The following is a 14,075-nucleotide window of genomic DNA, read 5'->3' as shown; positions in this document are numbered from 1 at the left end:
GCAGCAGCAGCTCATGAAGAAACAGGCAAGTGCCATAGCCGCAAACAAAAACACATTAAAGCCGGATAGCCGGTAAATGCGCCCATATAATACAGTCTGCGCCGTGACAGACTGATATAGCCGATAAATGCATTGGCGGAATACCCGCGCCCATTTCAACTTGCGCTTCAATTAACGGCTCCGAGCCAACAGTCCAATGTGCAGCAACTGGGTTATGCAAATACGGTTGAGCCAGAAATAAGGATTCAGCGTCACCCCAGTTTGCGAGCTGGATTTATGATGTCATTTCAGCAAATACCTTCAGAGTATCAAGTTGGCAGCACCAGCTTGTACATATATTTAGCACATGAGGCTGATCTGCGATATATATATACAATCAATGACGTAGCAATAGGGGGTGCAGAGGTTGCGACCACGTCAGGCGTCCCTGGATTAGAGGGGACCACTAGGGGCTGTCCTTCATCCATCTTATTAGCTTTTCATTGGTGCTATGCAGGTAATGCACACCTCTATATGTGCATTGCATAGTGGTAATCCTTAAAGGACTTCTGTCGTGAAAACCGTAAAATACACGTAAACCTATACAAATAAGAAGTATGTTTCTTCCAGAGAAAAATTTGCCATAAATTACTTTTCTCCTATCTTGCTGTCACTTACAGTAAGTAGTAGAAAACTGACATTACTGACAGATTTTGGACTATCCCATCTTCTCATGGGGTTCTTAGTTTTTTTTTTCAAAGCACTTAGTGAATGGCAGTTGCTTCGTCCAACTGCTAAAAAAGTGTACAGCGAGCAGGGAGGCTGGGCAGCATCTTTGTATAAATCTTTTTCAGGGAATCTATATATATAAAATCGTGTGTGTGTGTGTGTGTGTGTGTGTGTGTGTGTGTGTGTGTGTGTGTGTGTGTGTGTGTGTGTGTGTGTGTGTGTGTGTATGTGTGTGCATGTATATGTGTGTGTGTGTGTGTGTGTGTGTGTGTGTGTGTGTGTGTGTGTGTGTGTGCGCGTGCGTGCGTGCGTGCGTGCGTGCGTGCGTGCGTGCGTGCGTGCGTGCGTGCGTGTGTGTGTGTGTGTGCCGCGGTCACGCGAAAACGGCTTGACCGATTTGAACGAAACTTGGTACACAGATCCCTTACTACCTGGGATGATATGTTCTGGGGGTCTCGTGTCCCCCCTGCACACATGGGCGGAGCTACAAACAGAAAATCAGATTCCACCCATTCAAGTCAATGGAAAAAATGTAAAAGGCTGCCATTCTCACAGTAATCGAGCCACAGTCCCCACACTTTGCACAGTTGGCCACTTGGTGACCAAGGTTACAAATCCAGGAAAAGTGGGCGGAGCATAAAACAGCCAATCAAATTTCAGCCGTTCATTTTAAATGGGAAAATGTAAACTGCAGCCATTCTTCGACTGTTAATCGCAGGGTTCTCAAACTTGCCACAGTTGGTCACTGGGTTATTGAGATTAAGATTCAAGAAAGTGGGTGGAGCCTACAACAGCCAATCCAAATTCAGGAAGGGGGCGGAGCCACAAACAGCCAGATTTGTTTATTTTTCAATGGGAATATACAAAGTATTGATACCAAGGATCCCAAAGCTGGTAAACTTGATAATTGAGTGACTGTATGTCAAGGTTAGAAAAAGTGGGTGGTGCCAACAACTTCATTTTTTACATTGCAGGGTTCCCAAACTTTACACAATTGGCCACTGGGTGACTGGGATGAATATTCAGAAATGTGGGTGGAGCCTACAACAGCCAATCTAAATGTACCTATTAATTTTCAAGGGGAATATTTACATTGCTACCATTCTTACACTGTTAGTGGCAGAGGCCTCAAACCTGATACAGTCAGTCATTGGGTGACTGGGATCCAAATTCACTAAAGGGGTGGAGCCACAAACAGCCAATCAGATTTGTTAGATTGATTTCAGCCATTCTGTTATTGCCAGGGTTCTCAAACATGACACAGTTGGCCACTGGGTGACTGTGACTAATATTCAGAAAAGTGGGTGGAGCCTACAGCAGCCAATCAAAATTCACCTTTTGATTTTCAAGGGGAATATTTACTTTGCTGCCATTCATGCACTCTTAATGGCAGAGGCCTAACATCTGCTGCAGTCAGTCACTGGGAGACTGAAATTTAAATTCTGAAGGGAGCGGGCCAAAAACAGCCAATCATATTTGTTTAATTTCAATGGTAAAATGCAACTTATTGATGCCAAGGACCCCAAAGCTCATAAACTTGGTCATTAAGTGACTGTATGTCAAAATTAGAAATAGTGGGCAGAGCCAAAAACAACTAACTTTTTACATGGGGAAATGTAAACTGCAGCTTTTCTTACACTGTTAATGGCAGGGTTCTCAAACTTCACACAGTTGGTCACTGGGTGACTAGGATTAATATTTGGAAAAGTAGGTGGAGCCTACAAGAGCCAATCAAAATTCACCTATTGATTTTCAAGGGGAATATTGAAACTGCAGCCATTCTCACACTGTTAATAGCAGAGGCCTCAAACCTGCTACAGTCAGTCGTTAAGTGTTTGGGGTTCAAATTCAGTAAAGGGGCGGAGCCAAAAACAGCCAGATTTCTTTGCTGGATAAACTGCTTCCATTAGCACAATTTTGATGCCAGGAACCCAAAAGCTCACAAACTTGGTCATTGAGTAGTGGGTGGAGTTAAAAACAGATTTTTCTGGGAAATTGTAAACTGCAGCCCTTCTTCACTGTTAATGGCAGGGTTGTCAAACTTAGCATAGCTGGTTACTGGGTGACTGGGATTAATAATCAGAAAAGTGGGTGGAGCCTAAAAATGCCAATCAAAAATCACATGTCGCTTTTCAAGGAGAATATTAAAATTGCTGCCATTCTTGCACTGTTAATGGCACAAGCCTCAGACCTCGTACAGTTGGTCATTGGGTCACTGAGGTTCAAATTCAGAAAAGGGGACAGAGCCACAAACACTGAATCAGATTTGTTTCATTTCATGGGAAAATACAAATTATTGATGCCAAGGACCCCAAAACTCACAAACTTGGGCATTGAGTAGTGACTTTGTGTCCAGGTTACAAAAAGTGGGCGGAGCCAAAAACAAATTTCACTGGGAAAGTGTAAACTGCAGCCCTTCTTACACTGTTTATTTCAGGGTTCCCAATCTTTGCCCAGATGGTCACTGGGTGACTGAGATTAATATTCAGGGAAGTGGGTGGAGCCAATAATAGCCAATCAAAATTCACCTGTTGATTTTCAAGTGGAATATTTAAATTGCTGCCATTTTTACACTGTTAATAGCAGATGCCTCAAACCTGCTACAGTTGGTCATTGGGTGACTCGGGTTTAAATGCTGGAGAGGGGTGGAGCCACAAACAGCCTATCTGATTTGTTTAATTTCTATGGGAATATACAAATTATTGATGCCAAGGACCCCAAAGCTCACAAACTTGGTCATTGAGTGTTTGTGTGTTAGGGTTAGAAAGTGGGCGGAGCCAACACCAGTCAAATACATACCCGGGCAACAGGTTCAGGTGGAACGCAGCGTGACCAAGTGTCTCCGTGACACGAAACGGCAGTCGCTCTCCACCATCCACACCCTCCCTTTCCCTAATAATTTATTTAATGTCCTAACTAGAGGCGATGTGCCTGGATATATGTATGTTTATTCTTATCATTGACCCCTGTGGCTAGGGTCCAACTCGGTGCACTCCCCCCTTCCCCTGTATGTTTGTCAGCATGCAGACAGCTTATGCTGGTGTATGCGCATGGTGCACATGGACACATAACATTAGCTCCCTTGTGCGATTGGTAAGATGCACTGTCTTTCCCAGGAGAGGAAGTTAGGATGTGTGCTCCTAATCCATTGATAGGTTTGATGCAATGAATGTGTTTGCATGTCTGCACTATGCATGTTACAGGGCCAGAGTTAGGACACCTATGTTTACCTGGGTACTTCTGCGCAGTATAGGTGATTAAGCATAAGAATGCATTCTTCTGTGAACTAAAACCCTGGCTTTTAATTTAGCTGTAGGGATAACAGTTGTGCCTGGATGAGTGAATCTGTGAATGCAATTGTTTGAACATTTGCATGTGAGTGTGCGAATGGTTAATAGATTTTTTGCCGTTTTCTAGCCACACCCCCTTCAGCACCTCCCTTTCCCTAATAATTTATTTAATGTCCTAACTAGAGGCGATGTGCCTGGATATATGTATGTTTATTCTTATCATTGACCCCTGTGGCTAGGGTCCAATTCGGTGCACTCCCCCCTTCCCCTGTATGTTTGTCAGCATGCAGACAGCTTATGCTGGTGTATGCGCATGGTGCACATGGACACATAACATTAGCTCCCTTGTGCGATTGGTAAGATGCACTGTCTTTCCCAGGAGAGGAAGTTAGGATGTGTGCTCCTAATCCATTGATAGGTTTGATGCAATGAATGTGTTTGCATGTCTGCACTATGCATGTTACAGGGCCAGAGTTAGGACACCTATGTTTACCTGGGTACTTCTGCGCAGTATAGGTGATTAAGCATAAGAATGCATTCTTCTGTGAACTAAAACCCTGGCTTTTAATTTAGCTGTAGGGATAACAGTTGTGCCTGGATGAGTGAATCTGTGAATGCAATTGTTTGAACATTTGCATGTGAGTGTGCGAATGGTTAATAGATTTTTTGCCGTTTTCTAGCCACACCCCCTTCAGCACCTCCCTTTCCCTAATAATTTATTTAATGTCCTAACTAGAGGCGATGTGCCTGGATATATGTATGTTTATTCTTATCATTGACCCCTGTGGCTAGGGTCCAATTCGGTGCACTCCCCCCTTCCCCTGTATGTTTGTCAGCATGCAGACAGCTTATGCTGGTGTATGCGCATGGTGCACATGGACACATAACATTAGCTCCCTTGTGCGATTGGTAAGATGCACTGTCTTTCCCAGGAGAGGAAGTTAGGATGTGTGCTCCTAATCCATTGATAGGTTTGATGCAATGAATGTGTTTGCATGTCTGCACTATGCATGTTACAGGGCCAGAGTTAGGACACCTATGTTTACCTAGGTACTTCTGCGCAGTATAGGTGATTAAGCATAAGAATGCATTCTTCTGTGAACTAAAACCCTGGCTTTTAATTTAGCTGTAGGGATAACAGTTGTGCCTGGATGAGTGAATCTGTGAATGCAATTGTTTGAACATTTGCATGTGAGTGTGCGAAGGGTTAATAGATTTTTTGCTGTTTTCTAGCCACACCCCCTTCAGCACCTCCCTTTCCCTAATAATTTATTTAATGTCCTAACTAGAGGCGATGTGCCTGGATATATGTATGTTGTTTCATTTCATGGGAAAATGCAAATGATTGATGCCAAGGACCCCAAAACTCACAAACTTGGGCATTGAGTAGTGACTTTGTGTCCAGGTTACAAAAAGTGGGTGGAGCCAAAAACAAATTTCACTGGGAAAGTGTAAACTGCAGCCCTTCTTACACTGTTTATTTCAGAGTTCCCAATCTTTGCCCAGATGGTCACTGGGTGACTGAGATTAATATTCAGGGAAGTGGGTGAAGCCTATAATAGCCAATCAAAATTCACCTGTTGAATTTCAAGTGGAATATTTAAATTGCTGCCATTTTTACACTGTTAATAGCGGATGCCTCAAACCTGCTACAGTCGGTCATTGGGTGACTGGGGTTCAAATGCTGGAGAGGGGTGGAGCCACAAACAGCCTATCTGATTTGTTTAATTTCTATGGGAATATACAAATTATTGATGCCAAGGACTCCAAAGCTCACAAACTTGGTTATTGAGTGTTTGTGTGTTAGGGTTAGAAAGTGGGCGGAGTCAACACCAGTCAAATACATACCCGGGCAACAGGTTCAGGTGGAACGCAGCGTGACCAAGTGTCTCCGTGACACAAAACGGCAGTCGCTCTCCGCCATCCACACCCGCCGCCCACCTCCTCCACCATCATCGCTCCACACCATGGTATGTTAACTGTTTGACTGCTATACAGAGTCCCATGTGATGTTTTTCCTCACTGCTGCAATTAAACACGGATGTTTCAAGACGGAAGGTGCACGCATTTTCCTTCCTTATCAACATAACTGTTAGAACAGCACATGACTCTGTGATGTTACAGCTGTTGAGGATAAGGGCTCGTTACCACTAGGGGGCGATTCGCGGCATTTGCCCACATGCAAATTTGGACAGGGGAATGTAGCTCATTGAAATCGGTAGGTTGCCTTCGAATTCGCATGTGGGGAAAAAAAATCCCACATACAGATCCCTATAGCTGTGTATGGAGCAGCTAGATTATGCATACAGTACTCGCATCAGAGCATGTAGGTAGAGAGATAGATAGACAGATAGATATATGGCCCTTATTCAATTCACTTTTACGCCTAACTTTTCTCCTAGGTGATATTTTACCACCATATCGATAAAATGCCTTTCAAGCCACCAGCAAGCGAATAAATACCCCGCATATAAGCCGACCCGTGTATAAGCCGAGGTACCCACTTTACCCTCAGAAACCAGGGAAAAGTGATTGACTCACATATAAGCCCCCTCTCCAGTATAACCCCCTCCACAGTAGCCAGATGTGCCCCCAGTACAAGTCAGCCCCCCTCTCTATAGCCAGATGTGCCCCAAGGATGATACAGCTGTGTCTCAAGACACCACTAGATGGGCTCATACATATGACACAGCGACTGCCACACAGGAAGAATCCCCGATCATTGCACAGCTGACACGTTGCTGCACGCTCTGCTCCACAAGCCAGGGGACACAGGTAGTCTTGAGCAGCACACTCTGCACACCATGTTGCAGGGGATGGGGGGCACGGACACAGCAGGGAGCCAGCTGGCAAGAGCAGGATCACTAGTGCTTGATCCTTACGCTCCTCAGCCAGTAACAAAACCAACTCCACCATCCGTTCTGCTCATTTGACATATAAGCCGAGGGGGTAACTTTTCAGCACATTTTTTGTGCTGAAAAATTAGGCTTATATGCGAGTATATACACTACTCAGAATAATGTTGATAGTCGTTTTCATCTGCTATCTGCCACTTTTTCAAATGCAGAGAACTGAAAAGTCATTTTAAAGAGAAGATGAAAAATGATCTCCTAGGAGAAAATTACGTAGAAAAAGTGACTTGAATAAAGGCCTTAGAGACAGAAGATAGATGATAGTTGGATACATCAAGTAAGCATAAAGTATACAGTATTTTAGGCTGGTTTCACAGTGGGACGTTACAGGCGCACGTTAGAGCAGCCTGTAACGCACCCCACCGCACAGCAATGAAAAATCAATGGGCTGCTCACAGTGCCCACATTGTGTTACATAGTAACGCTGCGCCACCAGACAACATACTGCATGCAGTACTTTCTAAGCGGCAGAGCCGCGTTAGACTGCTTGCACATGCTCAGTAACGTTGGGGAGGAGCGGAGAGCGGCCAGGCACATGGCTAATTAATATGCACTGCACGTTATGACGTGCAGTGTTTATTTCCTGGAGCGGCCGCTCTGTGCGGCGGTTGGCCGGCGGGACCACGTGATGCCGCATGCGTCCAAGAGTACGCATCACGGCATCACGGACGCCAGAGTGAGCTGCACAACGCGGCTCACTCTGACGTCCACAGCAGAGAGCACCAGGCGTTGCATTAGGGGCACGTTATGCGACCATAACGTCCCCTAAAACGCAACGTCCTGGTGTGAAGCAAGCCTTAAATACGTCAGACATTAGATTCAAGTGAATCCGAGATGAAAAACTTACTATAACAAGTAACTTGTCTATATATCTTATCTAAAGTTTAGATAGTTTACACAAATATAGCTGCAAAAAGCTTTAATAGAATAGGATTATTTCTTCCTGTGATACAATGACAGCAGCCATGTTTGTAAACATTACACAGAAGCAGGCTTATCTGTATCTTGAGCACTCAGCCTGTGAAAAAAACCTAATCCCCCCTCCTCCCTCCTCCCCTCTGCCACTGAAATCAATGACTAGTAACACCTCCACCTCCTCCTGCCCAGACTGAGCTCCCATGAGCCCTTGCTACTGCCAAGGCTCTCTGAAAACCTGTGGGAGTGGTTTATTTAGTTTATAGGGAATTAGAGTATTAAAACAAAAAAGTGTTTGGCTTGAGGAATGCCCTATAAACAATAGGAAAGGAACACAATTATGCAATGAGTAAAAGTTACCATCGGATCCACTTTCAATATAAACATCCATTCTGCTGAAATTATATTGAGTCGAGACAACAGCTTTAACAAATGATTATGATTAGCATATCAATCAAATATTGTCTGGGCTTGTCTATTCTTTCCTGATTGCTGGGGGGGGGGGGGGGGGCAGCAGATGTACATAGCTGAGGTTCCCATACTTCTATACTGCATCAGGCAATGCATAGCCAGTAGATGCAGCTGTGTAATATTACATCACACCTCTGCTGCAATCTTGTGTGCTGGTAAGAAGTGGTAACCTGCCGGGTATATGATGAATTCCTGGAAGACAGTGGCGTAGCAATAGGGAATGCAGAGGTTGTGATTGCACCGGGGCCCCTGGACCAGAGGGGCCCACCAAGGGCCCGCCTTCATTCATCTTATTAGCTTTTCATTGGTGCTCTGCTGGTAATGAACAGCTCTATGGGCCCTTTTCCACTATCAATCGCTAGCGTTCGAGCTAAACGCCCGGCGATTTCCCGACGTTGCACTGCATAGCAAAATCGCTGCAAAAATCGTTTCGCGGCGCGATGGCGATTTAGTAAAAACGAATCGCGGTAGTGGAAATTACCTACCGCGATTCCTATGTTATTTAGCAAACGTAGCGACTTTAAAATCACTAGCGGTTTGCAATTTTGCGATTCAGCGATCGCAAACGCTCTAGTGGAAAAGGGCAGAAGCTGTCACTTCCATGCCTAGAAATTAACTCTTTCAGGCAGCAAAATAAAGCAAGTAAAACATCCTGGTTATTAATATGTATTGCACTGTACATAGTACGCGACAAGATGTATATATACACTGTGCAGCGTTGCGTAATATGTCGGCGCTATATAAATACTAAATAATAATAATAATAATCCCACGGTGTCACACATTGCCTCGGGTACACTTTAAGCTAGCCATACACTAATAGACTGTCTCTCAGTGTGGCAGAACAATCGATCCCTCTCCGATCAGAATCTGAACAGAAAGAGATCAGTTTCTTCCATACACAGCATCCCGATTCTACTGCTGAAATCTATAGCAAATTGATTCAACTGCAACATTAAACTGTTCAATACATTGCAACACTTAGGGCTCGATTCACAAAGCGGTGATAACCCAGTTAAAGACTTTAGGCGTGATAACCATCTTTATCATGCCTAAACTCAGTTTAGGCATGATAAGTTTAGGCATGATAAGTTTAGGCATGCTAAGTTTAGATAAGTTTAGATTGCGCGCAAAGTCCCGCACGCAAAGCAGCGCCATTAAACTCTATGCAAAGTGCACCAGACTTTGCTAGCGCAAAACTTTTGATCAGCTGTGCACTGCGGTGCTAGCCCAGTTGGTGCTTAAACTTATCACACCTAAAAACTTATCACACCTAAACTTATCACACCTAAACTTATCATGCCTAAACAGAGTTTAGGCGTGATAAAGGGCTTTTCACCACGGTGCTAACTGTTAGCACCGCTTTGTGAATCAGGCCCTATGGCCCGTAAGTCCACGACCACCCCCACTCCCCAGCAACACAGATTTTCTGTATTGTATAATCGATGTTAAGGGGGCTCATACACTGGTCGATTTCAGCCATCGATCGACCCATAGAATCCATAGAATTGATTGATCGATTAGAAATCAACTCTTTCAAATGAGCCGATCGATCAATTTGCAGCTGATTTCGACCGATTTTTTTGATCGTTCCAGGTGGAAAATCTAGGTCGAGCTGCTACTGGCAGCCGATCGATGGTCCATAGAGTTGCATTCGATTGAATGGTGCAACACTGCATTTTGTTTGAATTTCAATAGATTTCATTCTGAAATCTGTTCTTAGTGTTCCAGATAGATTCCTGTCAGATTCGACTTGACAGGCATCTGACAGAAATCTATCTGATGGTCGAATCTGCTGCAATTCTATAAGTGTTTGGCGACTTTTAATTCGATTGTAGGTCAAATTTGATCAAAATTTAAACAATTAGACATGTACATTTTGATCAATCAGACAATAGATTTCTGGCAGGTTCCGTTAAGGTGATCGAATCTGCCGGGAATCAAGCAGTAAAATCAGATAAGTGCGTGGCTACCTTTAGATGAGAGATAGAATGTGTATATGGATGGATGGATGGATGGATGAATAGATGGATGGATGGATGGATGGATGGATGGATGGATAGATAGATAGATAGATAGATAGATAGATAGATAGATAGATAGATAGATAGATAGATAGATAGATAGATAGATAGATAGATAGATAATCTAACTGGCACAATACTGATGGAGATAATACCATAGTAACCAGCAGACACCGGCTTCATTAGGTTAGGATAACAGTTGGTGTTGTGCTCCCTGTAACAGCAGGAACGCAAAGGTGTGGGAAAGTTGTGCCACATGTTATCCCCGCGTTGCGTCGCATACAGTCAGTGAAAAGTATATTTCACTGTCACCACACATGTTTTGCAGTAACGCAATGCACGCACTGTGTTTGGATTGTATGTTCTCCCCGTGTCTGTGTGGGTTTCCTCCGGGCACACCAAGTTCCTCCCACATGCCAAAAACATACAGATAAGTTAATTTGCTCCCCCCTAAATTGGAGTAGGATACATACACTACACGATACATAAACAGATTTAAGACTATGGCAGGGATTAGATTGTGAGCTCCAGTGAGGGACAGTTAGGTGACAAGATAATATACTCTGCACAGCAGAGCAAAAGAGGTCAGCACTATATAAATACTAAATAATAATAATATGGTACGACACAGAGCCGAGACAAGGTCCTCCAGCACCCAAGGCTGAGACACCAAAGTGCGCCCCTCCATCCCTCCCACCTCAGCTGTCACACACGGATTGCTATTAGACTAAGAGGGCCACAGGGCCCCCAACACCTTAATATCTAGTTATCTGGCTTGCAGTCACTGCCATGTATACCCTTTTCTTATTTCTTTCTGCTTCAAACACAATTAGGAATGACAGCTGAATGAATTGTGCGCCCCCTCCTACACTGCGCCCTGAGGCTGGAGCCTCTCCAGCCTATGCTTTGGCCCGGCCCTGGTAGGACATATGGCTATGGCAGGGATTAGATTGTGAGCTCCTCTGAGAGCAGTCAAGTGACACGACAATATACTCTGTACAGCGCTGCGGAAGAAGCCAGCGCTATATACAGTAAATACTAATTATAACCATAATACCCGTACTTAAATCGTACTGGCTGCACTGTGTACATTGCATAGATGGTGTATGGCAGTGTGGAAAGCCGTGTTATAATGCAGCCGCTGTGCTGGATAACAATGCACCGCAGTGGACGTAGCCTAACTGACACAATTCACATTCTAACACTGCATAACTACAGAAGTGACAACCAGCAATTGTTAGCGCACATTATGAGAAGCTGATCTCTCTCAGTGAGAACTGGGGATTTCTGATCCCTGCTATCCCCAGATTGGTTACATGTTCTGCGCTGTACAGGCCAGGTGTGCAGAGGCTGTACAGGTCAGGTGCGCAGAGGAGGCACAGGCTGTACAGGTCCGGTGTGCAGAGGAGGCAGAGGTTGTGCAGGTCAAGTGTGCAGAGGTGTACAGGTCAGGTGTGCAGAGGAGGCAGAGGCTGTACAGGTCAGATGTGCAGAGGAGGCAGAGGCTGTACAGGTCAGGTGCGCAGAGGAGGCAGAGGCTGTACAGGTCAGGTGTGAAGAGGCTGTACAGGTCAGGTGTGCAGAGGAGGCAGAGGCTGTACAGGTCAGGTGTGCAGAGGAGGCAGAGGCTGTACAGGTCAGGTGTGCAGAGGCTGTACGGGTTAGGTGCGCAGAGGAGGCAGAGGCTGTACAGGTCAGGTGTGCAGAGGCTGCAAAGGTCAGGTGTGCAGAGGCTGTACAGGTCAGGTGTGCAGAGGAGGCAGAAGCTGTACAGGTCAGGTGTGCAGAGGAGGCAGAGGCTGTACAGGTCAGGTGCGCAGAGGAGGCAGAGGCTGTACAGGTCAGGTGTGAAGAGGCTGTACAGGTCAGGTGTGCAGAGGAGGCAGAGGCTGTACAGGTCAGGTGTGCAGAGGAGGCAGAGGCTGTACAGGTCAGGTGTGCAAAGGTGTACAGGTCAGGTGTGCAGAGGAGGCAGAAGATGTACAGGTCAGGTGTGCAGAGGAGGCAGAGGCTGTACAGGTCAGGTGTGCAGAGGAGGCAGAGGCTGTACAGGTCAGGTGTGAAGAGGCTGTACAGGTCAGGTGTGCAGAGGAGGCAGAGGCTGTACAGGTCAGGTGTGAAGAGGCTGTACAGGTCAGGTGTGCAGAGGAGGCAGAGGCTGTACAGGTCAGGTGTGCAGAGGAGGCAGAGGCTGTATGGGTTAGGTGCGCAGAGGAGGCAGAAGATGTACAGGTCAGGTGTGCAGAGGAGGCAGAGGCTGTACAGGTCAGGTGTGCAGAGGCTGTACAGGTCAGGTGTGCAGAGGAGGCAGAGGCTGTAAAGGTCAGGTGTGCAGAGGAGGCAGAGGCTGTACAGGTCAGGTGCGCAGAGGAGGCAGAGGCTGTACAGGTCAGGTGTGCAGAAGAGGCAGAGGCTGTACAGGTCAGGTGTGCAGAGGCTGTGCAGGTCAGGTGCGCAGAGGAGGCAGAGGCTGTACAGGTCAGGTGTGCAGAGCAGGCAGAGCAGAGGCTGTACAGGTCAGGTGTGCAGAGGAGGCAGAGGCTGTACAGGTCAGGTGCGCGGAGGCTGTACAGGTCAGGTGTGCAGAGGCTGTGCAGGTCAGGTGCGCAGAGGAGGCAGAGGCTGTACAGGTCAGGTGTGCAGAGCAGGCAGAGCAGAGGCTGTACAGGTCAGGTGTGCAGAGCAGGCAGAGCAGAGGCTGTACAGGTCAGGTGTGCAGAGGAGGCAGAGGCTGTACAGGTCAGGTGCGCAGAGGGTGTACAGGTCAGGTGCGCAGAGGAAGCAGAGGCTGTACAGGTCAGGTGTGCAGAGGCTGTGCAGGTCAGGTGCGCAGAGGAGGGAGAGGCTGTACAGGTCAGGTGTGCAGAGCAGGCAGAGCAGAGGCTGTACAGGTCAGGTGTGCAGAGCAGGCAGAGCAGAGGCTGTACAGGTCAGGTGTGCAGAGGAGGCAGAGGCTGTACAGGTCAGGTGCGCAGAGGGTGTACAGGTCAGGTATGCACAGACATTATCAGCAGGAGATACATCTACTTACATGAGGGAAGAGTCCCAGCCACGGAGGTCCCGCTATCTGCAGCGAAGTGCCGGCTCAGTCTCCAGACCGGGATACAGGAACCGGCCCTCAGTTTACTTTGACTTTGACGTCAGCTGTTCTCTCATCCTCTGCTAAGTTTGGGTAAAGGAGGTCCTTAAATGACTGTAAAAAATAACTGTGTCTGGAAGTGACCACAGGCAGTCTGACTGCAGCTCCCAGCAGCTCAGCTCACATCGCGGGACTAATGCTTCTGTATCAAGGACTTCAGGCAAATCTGTCATCCTCCTAAAATGGCTTTATGTGTATTCAAAATTCTGTGTCTTTATTAGATTCACTTCATGAATGAAGAATGAGATTATCATCTCCCCTCTCCTGATATACTCTGTGCTGCTGGAGGACTCTGCTCCTTCCTCTAACTCTCCTCTCCTGATATACTCTGTGCTGCTGGAGGACTCTGCTCCTTCCCCTAACCCTCCTCTCCTGATATACTCTGTGCTGCTGGAGGATTCTACTCCTTCCTCTACCTCTCCTCTCCTGATATACTCTGTGCTGCTGGATGACTCTGCTCCTTCCTCTAACTCTCCTCTCCTGATATACTCTGTGCTGCTGGAGGACTCTGCTCCTTCCTCTAACTCTCCTCTCCTGATATACTCTGTGCTGCTGGGGGACTCTGCTCCTTCCTCTAACTCTCCTCTACTGATATACTCTGTGCTGCTGGAGGACT

At 46.4% G+C, this 14,075-nt stretch overlaps 1 protein-coding gene across 1 annotated transcript in view; it reads right to left on the bottom strand.

Annotated features, from left to right (window-relative positions):
• The window catches only part of GPR20 (G protein-coupled receptor 20), an 85,155-nt gene extending 71,685 nt beyond the window's left edge, over positions 1 to 13,470 (bottom strand). Inside the window, exon 1 of the mRNA XM_068234989.1 lies at positions 13,352 to 13,470. The gene's annotated coding sequence lies outside the window, so the exon portion shown is untranslated. The remainder of the gene's footprint in view (positions 1 to 13,351) is intronic.
• Positions 13,471 to 14,075: the final 605 nt, after the last annotated feature.

Source organism: Hyperolius riggenbachi, chromosome 5, assembly GCF_040937935.1.
Source record: "Hyperolius riggenbachi isolate aHypRig1 chromosome 5, aHypRig1.pri, whole genome shotgun sequence".
Lineage (NCBI taxonomy): Eukaryota > Metazoa > Chordata > Amphibia > Anura > Hyperoliidae > Hyperolius > Hyperolius riggenbachi.
This window is presented reverse-complemented; position numbering and strand designations above follow the sequence as displayed.